The 14,518-nt window shown below is 46.0% G+C and overlaps 1 protein-coding gene across 11 annotated transcripts in view; it reads left to right on the plus strand.

Annotated features, from left to right (window-relative positions):
- The window catches only part of Osbpl1a (oxysterol binding protein like 1A), a 187,096-nt gene that overhangs the window by 141,961 nt on the left and 30,617 nt on the right, over positions 1 to 14,518 (plus strand). The gene's annotated exons all lie outside the window — the stretch shown is intronic.

The raw sequence follows: 14,518 nt of genomic DNA on the forward strand, positions 1-14,518 counted from the left end.
TATGGTAAGCGCTTTGCTGGCTGAACCATCACCTAAGCCCCTCCATCATACTTTCTGAGAGTCTCTCTCTCTCTCTCTCTCTCTCTCTCTCTGAACCTGGATCTCACTGTTCCAGCTAAACTGGTTAGCCAGAGAGTGCGTGGGACCTGCGTGGCTCACCTTCGCACCCGCTGCTGCCTCCGGTCCAGAGTGGACTGTATGTCACTGCACCCAGCTTCAACAAGAGCACCAAGGACACGAACCTGATCCCGTGCTTACACTGCAAGCATTTTGATGGGCAAGCCACCTGTCTGACCCCCTTTGTGTACCTGTCTGCTGGAACTGTTGTCCTGTCAGATGAAGGGAATGGGGTACATTCTGTATGATCCCTTAGGTCTTGGTCAGGAGAGAGAATAAATAGAGCAAGAATTTCCAGCTGTGGGCTTTGGTAATTTTTAAGGAACATTTACCTAATGATCAGCTCAGAAAGCTTATCCAAATATCATTTCCCTTTTAGCATTCTTTTTAAAGAAACTATATTTGTGAACTTTATCCCAAAATGAGCCATTTTACGTTGTTTTTGATGTATAAATGAATTAAGACTTTATTGATATTATAATTTATTCTGTACTATCAGTTTTAAAATTTCCATTTTGTAAATTTATATTTATAAATTCATCTCTAATGACTTTCTAATTTAGAAGCCTGATTCAGGCAGGTCAGAAGGAAACAGAAATTAAAGATAGAAGCAGTGTTCATTTAAATTTTATTTAAATTGGGATATGAGAGAGAAAGGAATTTCTGCAATGGAGAAAGCATAAGAGCCAGGTGTTCACAGTGTATGTGTGAGTGCGCAGCAGCGTGGTGAGCTCCCTGGTCCACATGTGTACCCAGGTGTTCACAGTGTATGCGTGAGTGCGCAGCAGCGTGGTGAGCTCCCTGGTCCACATGTGTACCCAGGTGTTCACAGTGTATGCGTGAGTGCGCAGCAGCGTGGTGAGCTCCCTGGTCCACATGTGTACCCAGGTGTTCACAGTGTATGCGTGAGTGTGCAGTAGTGTGGTGAGCTCCCTGGTCCACATATGTACCCAGGTGTTCACAATGTATATGTGAGTGCACAGCAGCGTGGTGAGCTCCCTGGTCCACATATGTACCCAGGTGTTCACAGTGTATGCGTGAGCGCACAGCAGCGTGGTGAGCTCCCTGGTCCACATGCGTACCCAGATGTTCATAGTGTATGCGTGAGTACCCAGCAGCGTGGTGAGCTCCCTGGTCCACATGCGTACCCAGGTGTTCACAGTGTATGCATGAGTGTGCAGTAGCGTGGTGAGCTCCCTGGTCCACTTGTGTACCCAGGTGTTCACAGTGTATGCGTGAGTGTGCAGTAGTGTGGTGAGCTCCCTGGTCCACTTGTGTACCCAGGTGTTCACAGTGTATGCGTGAGTGTGCAGTAGTGTGGTGAGCTCCCTGGTCCACATGTGTACCCAGGTGTTCACAGTGTATGCGTGAGTGCGCAGCAGCGTGGTGAGCTCCCTGGTCCACATGTGTACCCAGGTGTTCACAGTGTATGCGTGAGTGTGCAGTAGTGTGGTGAGCTCCCTGGTCCACATGTGTACCCAGGTGTTCACAGTGTATGCGTGAGTGCGCAGCAGCGTGGTGAGCTCCCTGGTCCACATGTGTACCCAGATGTTCATAGTGTATGCGTGAGTACCCAGCAGCATGGTGAGCTCCCTGGTCCACATGCGTACCCAGGTGTTCACAGTGTACTCGTGAGTGTGCAGTAGCGTGGTGAGCTCCCTGGTCCACTTGTGTACCCAGGTGTTCACAGTGTATGCGTGAGTGCGCAGCAGCGTGGTGAGCTCCCTGGTCCACATGTGTACCCAGATGTTCACAGTGTGTGTGAGTGCACAGCAGCGTGGTGAGCTCCCTGGTCCACATGCGTACCCAGGTGTTCACAGTGTATGTGTGAGTGTGCAGTAGCGTGGTGAGCTCCCTGGTCCACATGTGTACCCAGGTGTTCACAGTGTATGCGTGAGTGTGCAGTAGCGTGGTGAGCTCCCTGGTCCACTTGTGTACCCAGGTGTTCACAGTGTATGCGTGAGTGTGCAGTAGTGTGGTGAGCTCCCTGGTCCACATGTGTACCCAGGTGTTCACAGTGTATGCGTGAGTGTGCAGTAGTGTGGTGAGCTCCCTGGTCCACATGTGTACCCAGGTGTTCACAGTGTATGCGTGAGTGCGCAGCAGTGTGGTGAGCTCCCTGGTCCACATGTGTACCCAGGTGTTCACAGTGTATGCGTGAGTGCGCAGTAGTGTGGTGAGCTCCCTGGTCCACATGTGTACCCAGGTGTTCACAGTGTATGCATGAGTGCGCAGCAGCGTGGTGAGCTCCCTGGTCCACATGTGTACCCAGATGTTCACAGTGTATGCGTGAGTACCCAGCAGCATGGTGAGCTCCCTGGTCCACATGCGTACCCAGGTGTTCACAGTGTACTCGTGAGTGTGCAGTAGCGTGGTGAGCTCCCTGGTCCACATGTGTACCCAGATGTTCACAGTGTGTGTGAGTGCACAGCAGCGTGGTGAGCTCCCTGGTCCACATGCGTACCCAGGTGTTCACAGTGTATGCGTGAGTGCACAGCAGCGTGGTGAGCTCCCTGGTCCACATGCATACCCTAGGTTGAAGCTCAGGTGTACTGCTATCTCATTTCTCTTGTTAGTTCGTGCAGAATGGTTAATAACACGAAGTAGTCCCTCGTTCAAAGGACACAAGAAGTTTGTTGAAGAAGCTGGTTTTTGGAGTCCTCTTCAGGACAGGGACAGGGCAAATGTGTACTTGCTAAGTGGGCATGCCATATTTTCACAGTTTCTCTCCCAGGATCCATTTTTAACTTAAACATAGTAGGTCCATGCATTTTGAAACACCGAGTACCTGTTCTATGCCAAAGCCTTGGTAGCCCAGGAGGCAGAGGAAACCTGTTCTCTGACCCCAGGAGGACTCAGTGCAGTGACTGGCAGGGAACATGAAGTACAGAGATGTGAGGAGTGAGTGGAGTGTGGGGCCAGCTGACCTCAGTGTCCTGACGTAGGGCACCAGAGCTGCTCGTAAAGTCCCGCTGCTGACCGTGTGGCTAAGCTCAGCACCGTTCCTCCAGGTGCGGATCATGAACGTGCATGGAGTCGCCGTGCTGCACATCCCGACGATGTTCTTGGTGAGCAGACCAAGGTCTAGACAAGAGTGAGCTTTGTGTAATAATGTCAAAGAAATGCATAAAGCACATTCAACTTAAGTGTGACATCTACAAGTGTGCTCTGTGCAATCATGCCAATTAAATGGATAACACTATTTGGACAGAACTGACTTGGAATTTTGGCTTTAGTAGTATGGGGAAGAACTCCAGTGTATCTGTTGCTATGATAAAAGACCATGCCCAAGACAACCTAAAAAAGGAAGTGCTTATTTGGGCTCATGGTTCTGAAGGGTTGGAGTCCATAATGGCAGGAACATCTGAGAGCTCACATCTCCAGCTGCAAACAGCAGGAGTCAGAGAGCATGCTGGAAATGGTGTGGACTTTTAAAAACCTTGTAGCTCACCCCCAGTGACTCACCTCCTCCAACGTGGCCATGCCTCTCAATACATTCATACGGTTTCATCAGCTAGGACCAAGCATTCAAATACCTGAGTTGTTGGTTCTGTTCTTATTCACCCACCACAGCCACTGAATGACAGGAAGGGGAGTGGCTTCCTCATGTACTGCCTACTTGCCTTATGGACCCCTAACCATAGTCTTTGTTTAAGGAATTTTTGACATTCTCAGGCCCATGGTTATCAAGGAGAGCCGCACCCTTATGTGTATATACTTCTTGGCTGTGCTGATCTGAGACCCTGAGACCCACCGGCCAGAGTACCTGTCTTCCTTTCACAAAGCTCTCCATGGCCATGGCAGCATGGGACCCATGTTCTCATCTGCTTTGTCTCAGTCATAAAAAAAGTAACATCAAAGAGACCTAGTTATCAAAACTTCATCACGGTTATGGAGATTATCCAGCAAATACCTGCTTTGCCACATCATCATCCAAAACTGAAATTGATAAGTTGTTCACCCAATTCAATATCTCAGGCTACAAGATGAGTGATTTCTCATGAAAAACACCATTATTATCTACTTTATGTTGACAGTTCTTTTACACATATGGCCCTGGGAGAAATGCTTTATGTCCCTATGCAGGTGTTGTACTAAGAATGCATTGGACCGGCATTTTTGTTGCAGTGTGTGTGTGTGTGTGTGTGTGTGTGTGTGTGTGTGTGTGTGTGTATGTGTGTATGTGTGTGTATGTGTGTACACGCATGGATGAGTGCGTGCTGTGGCATGTGTATTGAGGTCAGAGGATAACATGAGTCTGTTCTCTCCTCTTACCATGTGGGTCCCCGGAGGATCCAATTTAGGTTGACAAGTTTTTTAGCAAATATCTTTACCTGTTCAGCCATCTCATCAGCCCTTGACCACACATATCTAATAGAACGTTTGACAATTCATGACATGTGTGCCTGTGTTATTACAGCAAACATTTGATTGACAGTCCTACCCTTAATTCTGTTGTCTTAGAGTTTCTGTTGCTGGGAGAAATATATTACCAAAAGCAACTTGGGAGGGAGAGAGTTTATTTCATTTTACAATTCTCAGATCACAATCTATCACTGATGGAAGTTAGGGCATGAACTTAGAGGCAAGAACTGAAGCGGAAGCCATGGAGGAACACTAATTACTACCTTGCTTCTCTGAGTTGCTCAGCCTCCTGCTGTATACCTCTAGGGTCACCTGTCTGGGTGTGGCATCACCCACACCCATGCGTCACTGAGCCCAGCCCTCCTACATCAGTCATTAACCACAAACATGCTTCACAGACTTGTCCACTGACCTTTCTGTCAGGGCAGTTTCTCACCTTGTATATCAGGTTGTCAAAAAACCAACTAGGACCTAAGTGTACAATATTCATTTTAAATGCTCATTTTATTAACTATTAAATGGGGTTTACAAAGCATAATAAATAATATAAAAAATACTGCTCTGTATGTACTGCTTGCATACATTATCCTTGTGGTGGATTAGGAACATGTGGAAGAAACATTGTAACTCTATTTCCTAAGTAGAAACACTAACCATAGACTATTTGTTTAGTTATTAGTTCAGGTTTCACAGTCCTGAGTGGAAATCAGAACTTTAAATGCTGCATGTTCAGGCTCTGTAATAATCCCGTTCTACTGCTTACTGCAGTTGTGGCTACGTACGTAGTATTTCATAAGAACACTCAGCGGACTGGACTGTTGTGAAGACTCAGTGCTGAGGTTGCTGTTGGGTGTTTGACAGTCTCCTGTGGGGAGAGAGGCGTTAGTGTTCAGATTCTCACTCCATCCTTAAAGCTCACTGGAAGTGTGCTCATGATACTCTCAGGTTACAGCAGCTGTGAAAGCTCTGGTTATTGAAAACAACCTGGAGTCTTCTGTCTTCTCTGCAGTGGGGACTTCATGATCAATGGCATTTTAAAATGATACAGAAAGTAAATAATATGCATGCCATTGAGCTTTCTGAAAGGGGCAGAAAGGCACGGGGACCTGAGGATCTTGGAGGGGCTCAAAGTCTGAACAAGGGCGGCCTTCTGGAAGGCCTCACTGCTTTCTGTGGGGATGCGACCTTGAGACATTATGCACTGTGGTAACTAATAGTAGGACATAATTTTGAAAGCTCCAGCCAGGGTGGGAGAAACTTTTACTAGGATATAAAATACAGAAGCTATTAAAAACAATTTGCATACAAACTTTAGTAAACTAATTTAAACCTGCAAGTGTAACAAAAGATTAATATTTTTCATGTATTTAAAAATTCTTATAAGTATACAAACACACAAGTGAAAAAAAAAAGAACAAAATTCCAGTGTTTCATCAAATCATCTCCTCTGGCTCAGGGACCAATGCAGGAGACAAGGCAGAGAGATTGTCAGAGATAGATCTGATGGATGCATCCAAGGACACTGTCCTCAGATGCCACAGGATCATGCACTGTGAACTCAGGAAGAATGTGGCAGCTCGTGCAGTCAGGTCCTGTACATATTCAGACCCAATGGGGGACCATGACTGAGGGGGAGTAGACAGGGGCTCCTCCTACCCATAGCCAAGAAGCTACCTGCAGCTGATACCCACTTGAATGTTTTTTGATGGAGCCTTGTTGGGCATATTAACCACGCTCCAGGTTAGACCCACTGCCCACGGTATCTCTGTGGACTTGTTTCATGTCGCTTTGTGTGGGCATTTATCCATCTTACTGGTCCTTTACTTACATGCTGTAGCTTCTACTTTTGTGTTTTTATGGTTTGTGTGTGTGTGTGTGTGTGTGTGTGTGTGTGCGCGTGTGTCAGAGAGAGAGAGGGTGAGTTCTTGGAGTTTTTTGTTTCTGTATTTTTTGTTTAATTTTTAAAGAGAAAGGGAGTGGTATTGTGTAGGGAGGACTGGGAGGAATTAGGAAGATGAAAAGCATGATCAGAGCATTGAATGAAAAAAATGTTTCACTAGAAATAATAGCAACAAAAGAAAGAAAATAGAAGGGAAAACAAATGGACAAACATGGCTCTGCAGCTAGGAGCATCAGTCCGGGGCCCAGCCCAGGAGATTGCACCACCCCAGCCAGTTAAGTCATCATGCCCCAGTTAACAGTAAAGAAACCACCCTATAGACATGCCCACAGGTCAGCCTGATCTACACAATTCCACAACTAAAATGCTCTTTCCAGGTGTTTCTAGCTGGTCAATTTAATACTTCAACCAGCCCAGTAAGACATTGAGATCTAGTTTCATTCTTCTGTATGCAAATTCCCAACTTTTCTGGTACCATTTTCTAAAAGGAAGGTGTTTCTGTCCCATGTCAGGTGAGTATGGATTAGATATATCTAGATCTTCTGTTCCATTGATGTTCATGTCTGCTTTTATGACAGTAACATTTTATTTTGTTACTGTGACTTTTTAAACAATGTTTTTACTTTCGAAAATTTACATATATTTATCTTGATAATGTTCATCCCCTGCCTCCCTGTTCTGCTTCCTGTTGTGACCCTGTACACTCCTTTTCTTTTGTTCTGCTAAGGCTCCATTACTTAGGCAACTCATAAAAGAAAAGTGTTAATTTAGGCTTTCAGCTTCAAAGGGTTGGAGTCTACAATGGCAAAACAGACACGGCAGCAGGAAGAGCTAAGAACTCACAACTTGATCTGCAAATAGCCAGTGACACACACTGGGAGTGGAAGGAAGGAGTCTTTCAAGAGCTCAAAGCCTGGCCCCAGGGATACACCCCTAACACAAGCATACATTACAATCCTTCCCAGTTTCCCAATCAGTTCTACCACACTGGACTAAGCACTCAAGTGTACAAACCTGCGGGAGCCATTCTCATTCAAACACCACAACCCTCCCTCTCAGCTCAGTGTCTCCTCACACGTGGTGTGTTCAAGGATATGATGCATCCCTGAGTCCAGTTAGTGTTGCTCATCAGTGTGTGGTGTGGAGCCATCTACCAGGACATGGGCAGCCTCCGGGGGCTACAACCCCACAGATCAGCAGTTCCCCCTTTCCCAGCTGCCCGCTGCCCGTACTTCTTAGCTTGGATGGAGCCATTTGATTCCTTCCCCCACCCATGCTAGAATTTTGGCTGTCATGATTTTGTAGGTCTCTCTAGCTGTGGTGAGCTACTGTGCGCCATGGTCATGTTGTATGTAGAAGATAGCCTTTCACAGCACTCCTCCTCAGTGTCCCCTCTGCGGTGATAGTCACCGAACCTTGCAGTCACTGAGGTTAACATAGACACACCATCTATTGCTGAACATCCACCATCAACTCTTCTCAGTGCTCTGAACTGTTATAAGTTGTTGTATGAACTACTTTCCCACTATAAAACAAAGGATCCCTGACAGAAGTTGAGATTAGCACACATGGGTTTAAAGATGAAATATTTAGAATGCAGTTTAAAAATGAGACCATTTAACTAAACAAAACACACACACACACACACACACACACACACACACAGACACCAAAGACAAAATATAGAAGGTTCCATGGTAGGACCTATGACTTCCTCAGGCATGGATTCTTGACCAGATTTGCAGTACAGGATAGGAAGTCCTTCCTGTGGGGCTTGCTTTAGATTCAGTCAGAAAGTAGTTGACTACTACATGACAGCCATGCCATTACAGCATATTGTTCGACAGGTCAGTATATAGCATGCAGGATCCAGTGCTGGACAGGACCGTTGATGCCTGTCTTTTCTCACCCGGTGGCCTACATAGCTCCTGCTGTCGCAGTGAAAATCAGTCACCAGGAAGAGATTTTCCTAGTCAGTTCATGACTGATTTCTCTGTCCTGCAACCAAAATATGCAGTGTCTTCAGCAGTAGGATCTTACCAGCTGGTTATACTGAGCAACCAAGAGTAATGGACCTTGTTTTGAATGGCTCTGTGACCTCTCTGACTGGTGTCTCCTAATAAGGTAACCCATGCCCACACTGAGATTTTTGACCCTTGTCTTCTAGAAGCAGCATTGCACACTCTTGTGGGGGTGCTGCTGTTCAAACTCTCGTTATATATTACATTTACATTTATTTTACAAACTGATTTCTGTAAGCCTTCTTCGTAACTTCGTAGCTTTGTGTAACCTGTGTTGATAGGCCACCTTTCCCCTGGTGCCTCTCTTCTAGGATTGGTAGTCTGGGGAGAAGACAACAGGAAGCAAGTCAGTGATTTTGCCTGTTGGTCTTTGTTTCGTAGTTTCCTCCTAACTACTAGTGTTTGTAGCATCCTGAGGGCCTAGATTGTGGTTTGTTTGTGGTACCATGTACCTCTCCTAATCTGGCGCTGAAGGTGCAAAACTACTCCAGTTCTTTCCTGAGACTAGAACACCCGCCACCTCAATAGACACTACCCAGGGCCAACCGCAGTTGTCTCTAGTGTCTCCTTCCTGTGATTTCTTCTCCAATGGGTGTTCTCTTCATGTCTTCTCACGTTAATATCCTGTGCCATGTGTGGCTTTGTCTTTGTACGGGTTAGACTCTGTCCCTGGCTTGGCGCATTACCTAGGGCCAGTGCTGCATGTAGTTTAACTGTGTAAACAACTGGTGCTCATTTGTGGGTATGGTAGCTGAGGTGATCGTGTTCTGCTAGGTAGTACAAGTCTGGACAGGCAGGAATGGCGACCAGGTCCTGTCCCTTTCTGTGGGGCCACCATATGAAAGGCCAGGACAGCTGCTGGGTCTAGTGTGAAGTGTTTGATTTCCCAAGACATGCGCATAGGTAGACAGGGCAGCACCTTGGTAAATTCTGTAATATTGTATATGCTTCAGGTTTGATACAGAATTCTAATTCCCAAAAATACAAGAATGAATTTGCCTAATTTTGTGAGTTAAATGATTTAGCCCCTACACCTACCCATACCCAGGGCCCATCAGGTTTTTATCATGTCTTTTGACAGTACTGAGAGATAGCTGTTTGTTTTATATACTCATTATAATCATAATATAGTTTGGGGGATATTTTACTTTACAAATCATACTATAAAACAGAATCAGTTCCCAATAGGCAGTGAGCCAAGTATTGGACATATCTAACTGCCAAATACGGTAAGTTGATTGTACAGTGGCATGCTCTTGAGCTGGGAGATTCGCTAATGCTCTGAGTGGGCTAGTAGCAAGAGTGCTGTATAACTGGTTCTGTCCCAGATGTGCATTCACATACTCCGCTGAAAAAGACCCTTACCCAGATGTGCTGAGATTTCAGCACTTGCATGGCCATACTCATGACATAGGTGTGTTCACAATGGCCCCTGGGAATTAGGGAATGCATTTGAACAGATGACACGCCCTGTACCCCTTGTTCTAGTTGAAGACTAGTTTGCCTGTCCTGCTTTATCAGTATCATTATCATCTTTGCCAAGAGTCTCCTGAGAAAGTGGTGCTGTGTACTTAACAAGGTGATCCACAGGACACAAACAGGGGCGCAGGGAGGTGTCTGCAGATGGATGCGTCTTTGGGTATTAAGAATCTCTGAGAAGTTCTCTTTAAGGACTCAACTGTCCAGGGATGGGTCAAAGCTCAGAGGCAGGAAGTAGAGACAGTTTACAGGCCTTGGCACAGTTTTCTCACAAAGAGATTTTTGGGGGTCAGCATTCTTGAGTCAGATTTCTTAAACTCATTTGGTTCAGCTCATTTAGACTCTGTGTGCCACAGTGTGCAGCAGGGGTCATAGTGGGATAAGCATAGACAGCACCATCACACAGTTACACCAAACTAAGGAGGTTTCTCATTCAGAATCCAGAGAGTGGTTTGTTGTGTAGACAGCCATGGTGTCCTCTGTGTGGTCTAAAACTGAGCCAGGCAGAACACTGTCAGCCCCTGGTACAGCGGATTGTTTTTTCTTAGCCTGCAAGATAATGGCCTTTAGACGTACTCCAGGGGAGGAGAATAGCCACTCTGTACTCCCTGCTGAACCATTCTGACTCCTGCCTTGAGCTAATACTGCCATCCAGTAACATACTCCTGATGAAAATCTTAATATACAGAAGCGTGTGATACAAATAAGTTGAACGTAATCTACCATATCCCTCTGTGCACTTGCTCTGCCTGGCTACGCAGGCTGTGAGCTGGCATCTTGTCCTCATCCACTTTGCACTCTTGAGCAATTTATTTCTCCTTCTCCACAATCTTAAGACGTAATCACTGGGATCCAGTCCATCCAGGACAGCTGCTTCTGTGTTCAAGTGGGTTTTGTGCCTTGAGTTGTGGCGGGTCCGGCCGAGCTGCGGGACTTGTGCGGCTTACATTTTCACTGGTGTAGGCTGTCAGGCGGCAGCAGGTCTCTCCGCTGTGCACCCGTGCTTCACCACAGCTGAAGTTCACTTTGAACTCATAGCTAAGCTGATGTTCTTAGTGTGAAATGCACTGCATGTTAGAGACAGTAAGTATGTGAATTTGTTTGCACGATACTTGTTAAAACGCTACTATTCTGCAGCACTTCCTCCCGGTGTCGGCTTCTCTGCAGTGGCTGATTCCTGCTGAGACCTCTCAAGGTCAAGGTCAAGCGCAGGTGGGGAGTGTCACTGTAGCCCACCCATCCCTAAAGAGCTATTACAGCTGATGGCTGCTGAGGGAGGCAGGGCCCGCTTTCTTCAGGGGTTGTCCCCTGTTTGATTGACCTTCTTTCTGTAGGTGGCTGACACGCATGCACATTTGGTCAGGACTGTTGTGGGACTTGGGATTATTTGGAGAGGGACATAAAGTTAGAAGAGAGAACATGGTGGGAGTATTCCCAGAGGAGTTGGAGGGTGGATATGATCAATGAATACATTTTAAAACTTCTGAAGTAAAACTTGAGAGGCCGCTTATTTGGTTCCTAGTTCTATAGGACTCAGTCTTTGGTCCTTGTCACCCTAGGTTCTGGGCCTCTGCTTGTGGTCAGAGACTCGGGACAGGACTGAGGACCCCAGGTAGCATTCAGAAGCATGCCCCAATGCCCACGTCCTCCAGCTAAGCATTTCCTTCTAAATATGCAGGATAAGGAGGACTGCTGCCTGTGAGCCACACGTTCAAAGGAAGAGCTTCTGGGAACATTCTATAGTCCCCTGCACAATAAAAACCAAAGTTAGTTTGTTTCTTTCCCTTTTACTTGATGAACCTGGATCTTGCTACATTTGAATTATGTATAGTGTTCTCTTTGTGTTCATGTAGCAGGGATGGCCCTTGGCGTCCTTGGCACTGGGCAGATAACTCTGTGGTCAGCCTTGTTCTCTGTAGTCTGTGCAGCAGCACAGCACTCCTGGCCTTCCTTGGTGCAGATCAGTTCTCCATGCTGTGCCTGACGCAGCCTCTGCTGGAACCCTTCCTCAGAGGGACAGAAGCTCTCCCCTTTTAAGCCAATTACTCTGACATCCATCTGCTTGCATCTGCTCTGTGATTCCTGTTGTCTTGGATACACCAAACCAAATACTTTCTAGGAGAGAAAAATGAGTATAATCTAGAGTTTATCCAGCAAACACTTCTTTCCGGTGCTAGGCCCTGTATTAGGCATCTACTGTAGCAGTCAATAAAACCTGGGAATTTCCATACTGATTGGGTCACAGTCCTGAGTAGACAAGAGATTATACAGGTGTCACATTATCTGTGCTGTGGGAAAGGGTAACAGAGACAGGTTCAGGGAGAGTGGGACAGTAGGGGTATTGCCGGGGTGTTTATACCTCTCACCCCAAGTGGCATACCCCAGGTCCCCTTCTGTGCTTCCTGTCTCCTCACCTCCTTCTTCCTGTGTTCTTCCAGAATATACATTTCCTTCGCTACTAGTTAGTCATGTTTTCTAGACACGTTGTCTGGGTTCTGGTAAGTCTTCCTGCGTAGCTATGGTAAGGAGACTGTTGAAAATGGCACCAGATCTGGGTCCCAGCTTGTCTGGCTCTCGGGGCAGTTTGGCTGTGTGCCTCCATGCACAGTCTGCCACTGCACCTGTCTTCCTGGCAGCCTTAGGTCATGGGCAACAACTCTGAGGTCATTGTTAAACCAAGACTTCTGCCCAGCATGCATTCTTGTAGGCCAGTATTTTTCTCATAGTTTCTGACCAACTCACAGCACAGTGTGGGCTAAGGTTCACACCTGGCTCTGCATATCCCACAGAAGAAACCAGCAGTCTGTAGCGTGAGTTCCCGCTCAGAATCCCTTCTACCTCTCCTTTGTAGTTTTGTTTAGCATACATATCATTGCTGGTAATTTGGCTTCCTCATAAACAAGTAATTAATATATTTTCATAAAATAATGCAAAAGGAAAAGTAGAGGATATTCCAAGTGGGACTCCCAGTGGCAAATCTGTGGCAATTCCTAAATGGTTAATTACCAAGTTTGAGGTCCCTTACCTTCTTCTCTTTTTAAAAAATGCCTCTGAGGAACACTCCTCCACTGCTGGTGGGGTGGCAAATTGGTACAGCCATTCTGGAAATCAGTTTGGCGGTTCCTCAGAAAACTGGGCATGTCACTTCCGAAAGATCCTGCTATACCACTCCTGGGCATATACCCAGAGGATTCCCCAGCGTGTAATAAGGATACATGCTCCACTATGTTCATAGCAGCCCTATTTATTATAGCCAGAAGCTGGAAAGAGCCCAGGTATTCTTCAACAGAAGAATGGATGCAAAAAATGTGGTATATATACACAATGGAGTACTATTCAGCCATTAGAAACAATGAATTCATGAAATTCTTAGGCAAATGGATGGAGCTAGAGAACATCATACTAAGTGAGGTAACCCAGTCTCAAAAGATCAATCATGGTATGCACTCACTAATAAGTGGATATTAGCCTGGAAAACTGGAATACCCAAAACATAATCCACATATCAAATGAAGTACAAGAAGAAAGGAGGAGTGGTCCCTGGTTCTGGAAAGACTCAGTGTAGCAGTATAGGGCAAAACCAGAACAGGGAAGTGGGAAGGGGTGGGTGGGAGAACAGGGGGAGGGAAGGGGGCTTTTCAAAGGGGAAATCATTTGAAATGTAAATAAAAAATATATCGAATAAAATTAAATTAAATTAAAAAAATACCTCTGAGATCCAGTGTGGTGGTACATACTTGTAATCATAACATTTCAGAGGCAGAACGATTAAGAGTTCAAGACCAGCCAGGAGTACATAGAATATGAAACCAGCCTTGGGTATGTGGCAAACCTGTCACTAACACATACTTCCAAGACATTCATTGCCCTTCTTGCCTCTGTTCTTCTCTCCAGTCAGAACAGTAGGACGTGCCTGTACACTTAATGTACACCTTTGTTGTGGGCAGTCCCAGCCCTCCTTCAGGCTGTGTGAAGCATACGTTAGGATTACAATTGACAAAGTGTTACTACACTAGTCTGTTCCATAGACAGGAGGGGGAAGGCATGCTTGTAGACATGGTTAACACTGTATTGTAAATTCTTGTGGCAGCAGCGTTAGGGGTCTGTGCCCCTGGTATGTATTGTCCATGTCACAGAGACTTGTAGTCTTGGTGAATGGAGAAAGTAGTTTAAATACTGGCTGTGGCCACAGCTCTAGCATATTGGCTGCTTAAAGACTCTCCTGGATGAACAGTATGTATTTCCTAGAAGAATTTCACCACGACAGCTTTTAAGTAGTAGTTGCTTTCAAACTAAAAATTACATTATAGTTCAGTTTGATGTAGGGGTTCTTTCAAAGCTATTTTGAGTTTTGTTGGTAGTTGTTTCTTTTTAAATTTATTTTGTATGTATGGGTGTTTTGCCTGTGTGTGTGTCAGTGGACCACATGGATGCCTGGTGCCTGCAGAGACCAGAAGAGGGTGTCTGATTCCTTAGAAATGGACTTCCGGGTGCTTGCAACCTAGCATGTGGGTGCTGGGAACCAAACCCAAGGCCTGGAGAAGAGAAGCCAGTGCTGTTTACTGTGTGGCCTTCTCTCAGCCCCTTGCTTTGCTTTTGGAGACGGAATTACCTCTCTGTTCATTTTTCTCCTGCC

This window comes from Apodemus sylvaticus, chromosome 13, assembly GCF_947179515.1.
Source record: "Apodemus sylvaticus chromosome 13, mApoSyl1.1, whole genome shotgun sequence".
NCBI lineage: Eukaryota > Metazoa > Chordata > Mammalia > Rodentia > Muridae > Apodemus > Apodemus sylvaticus.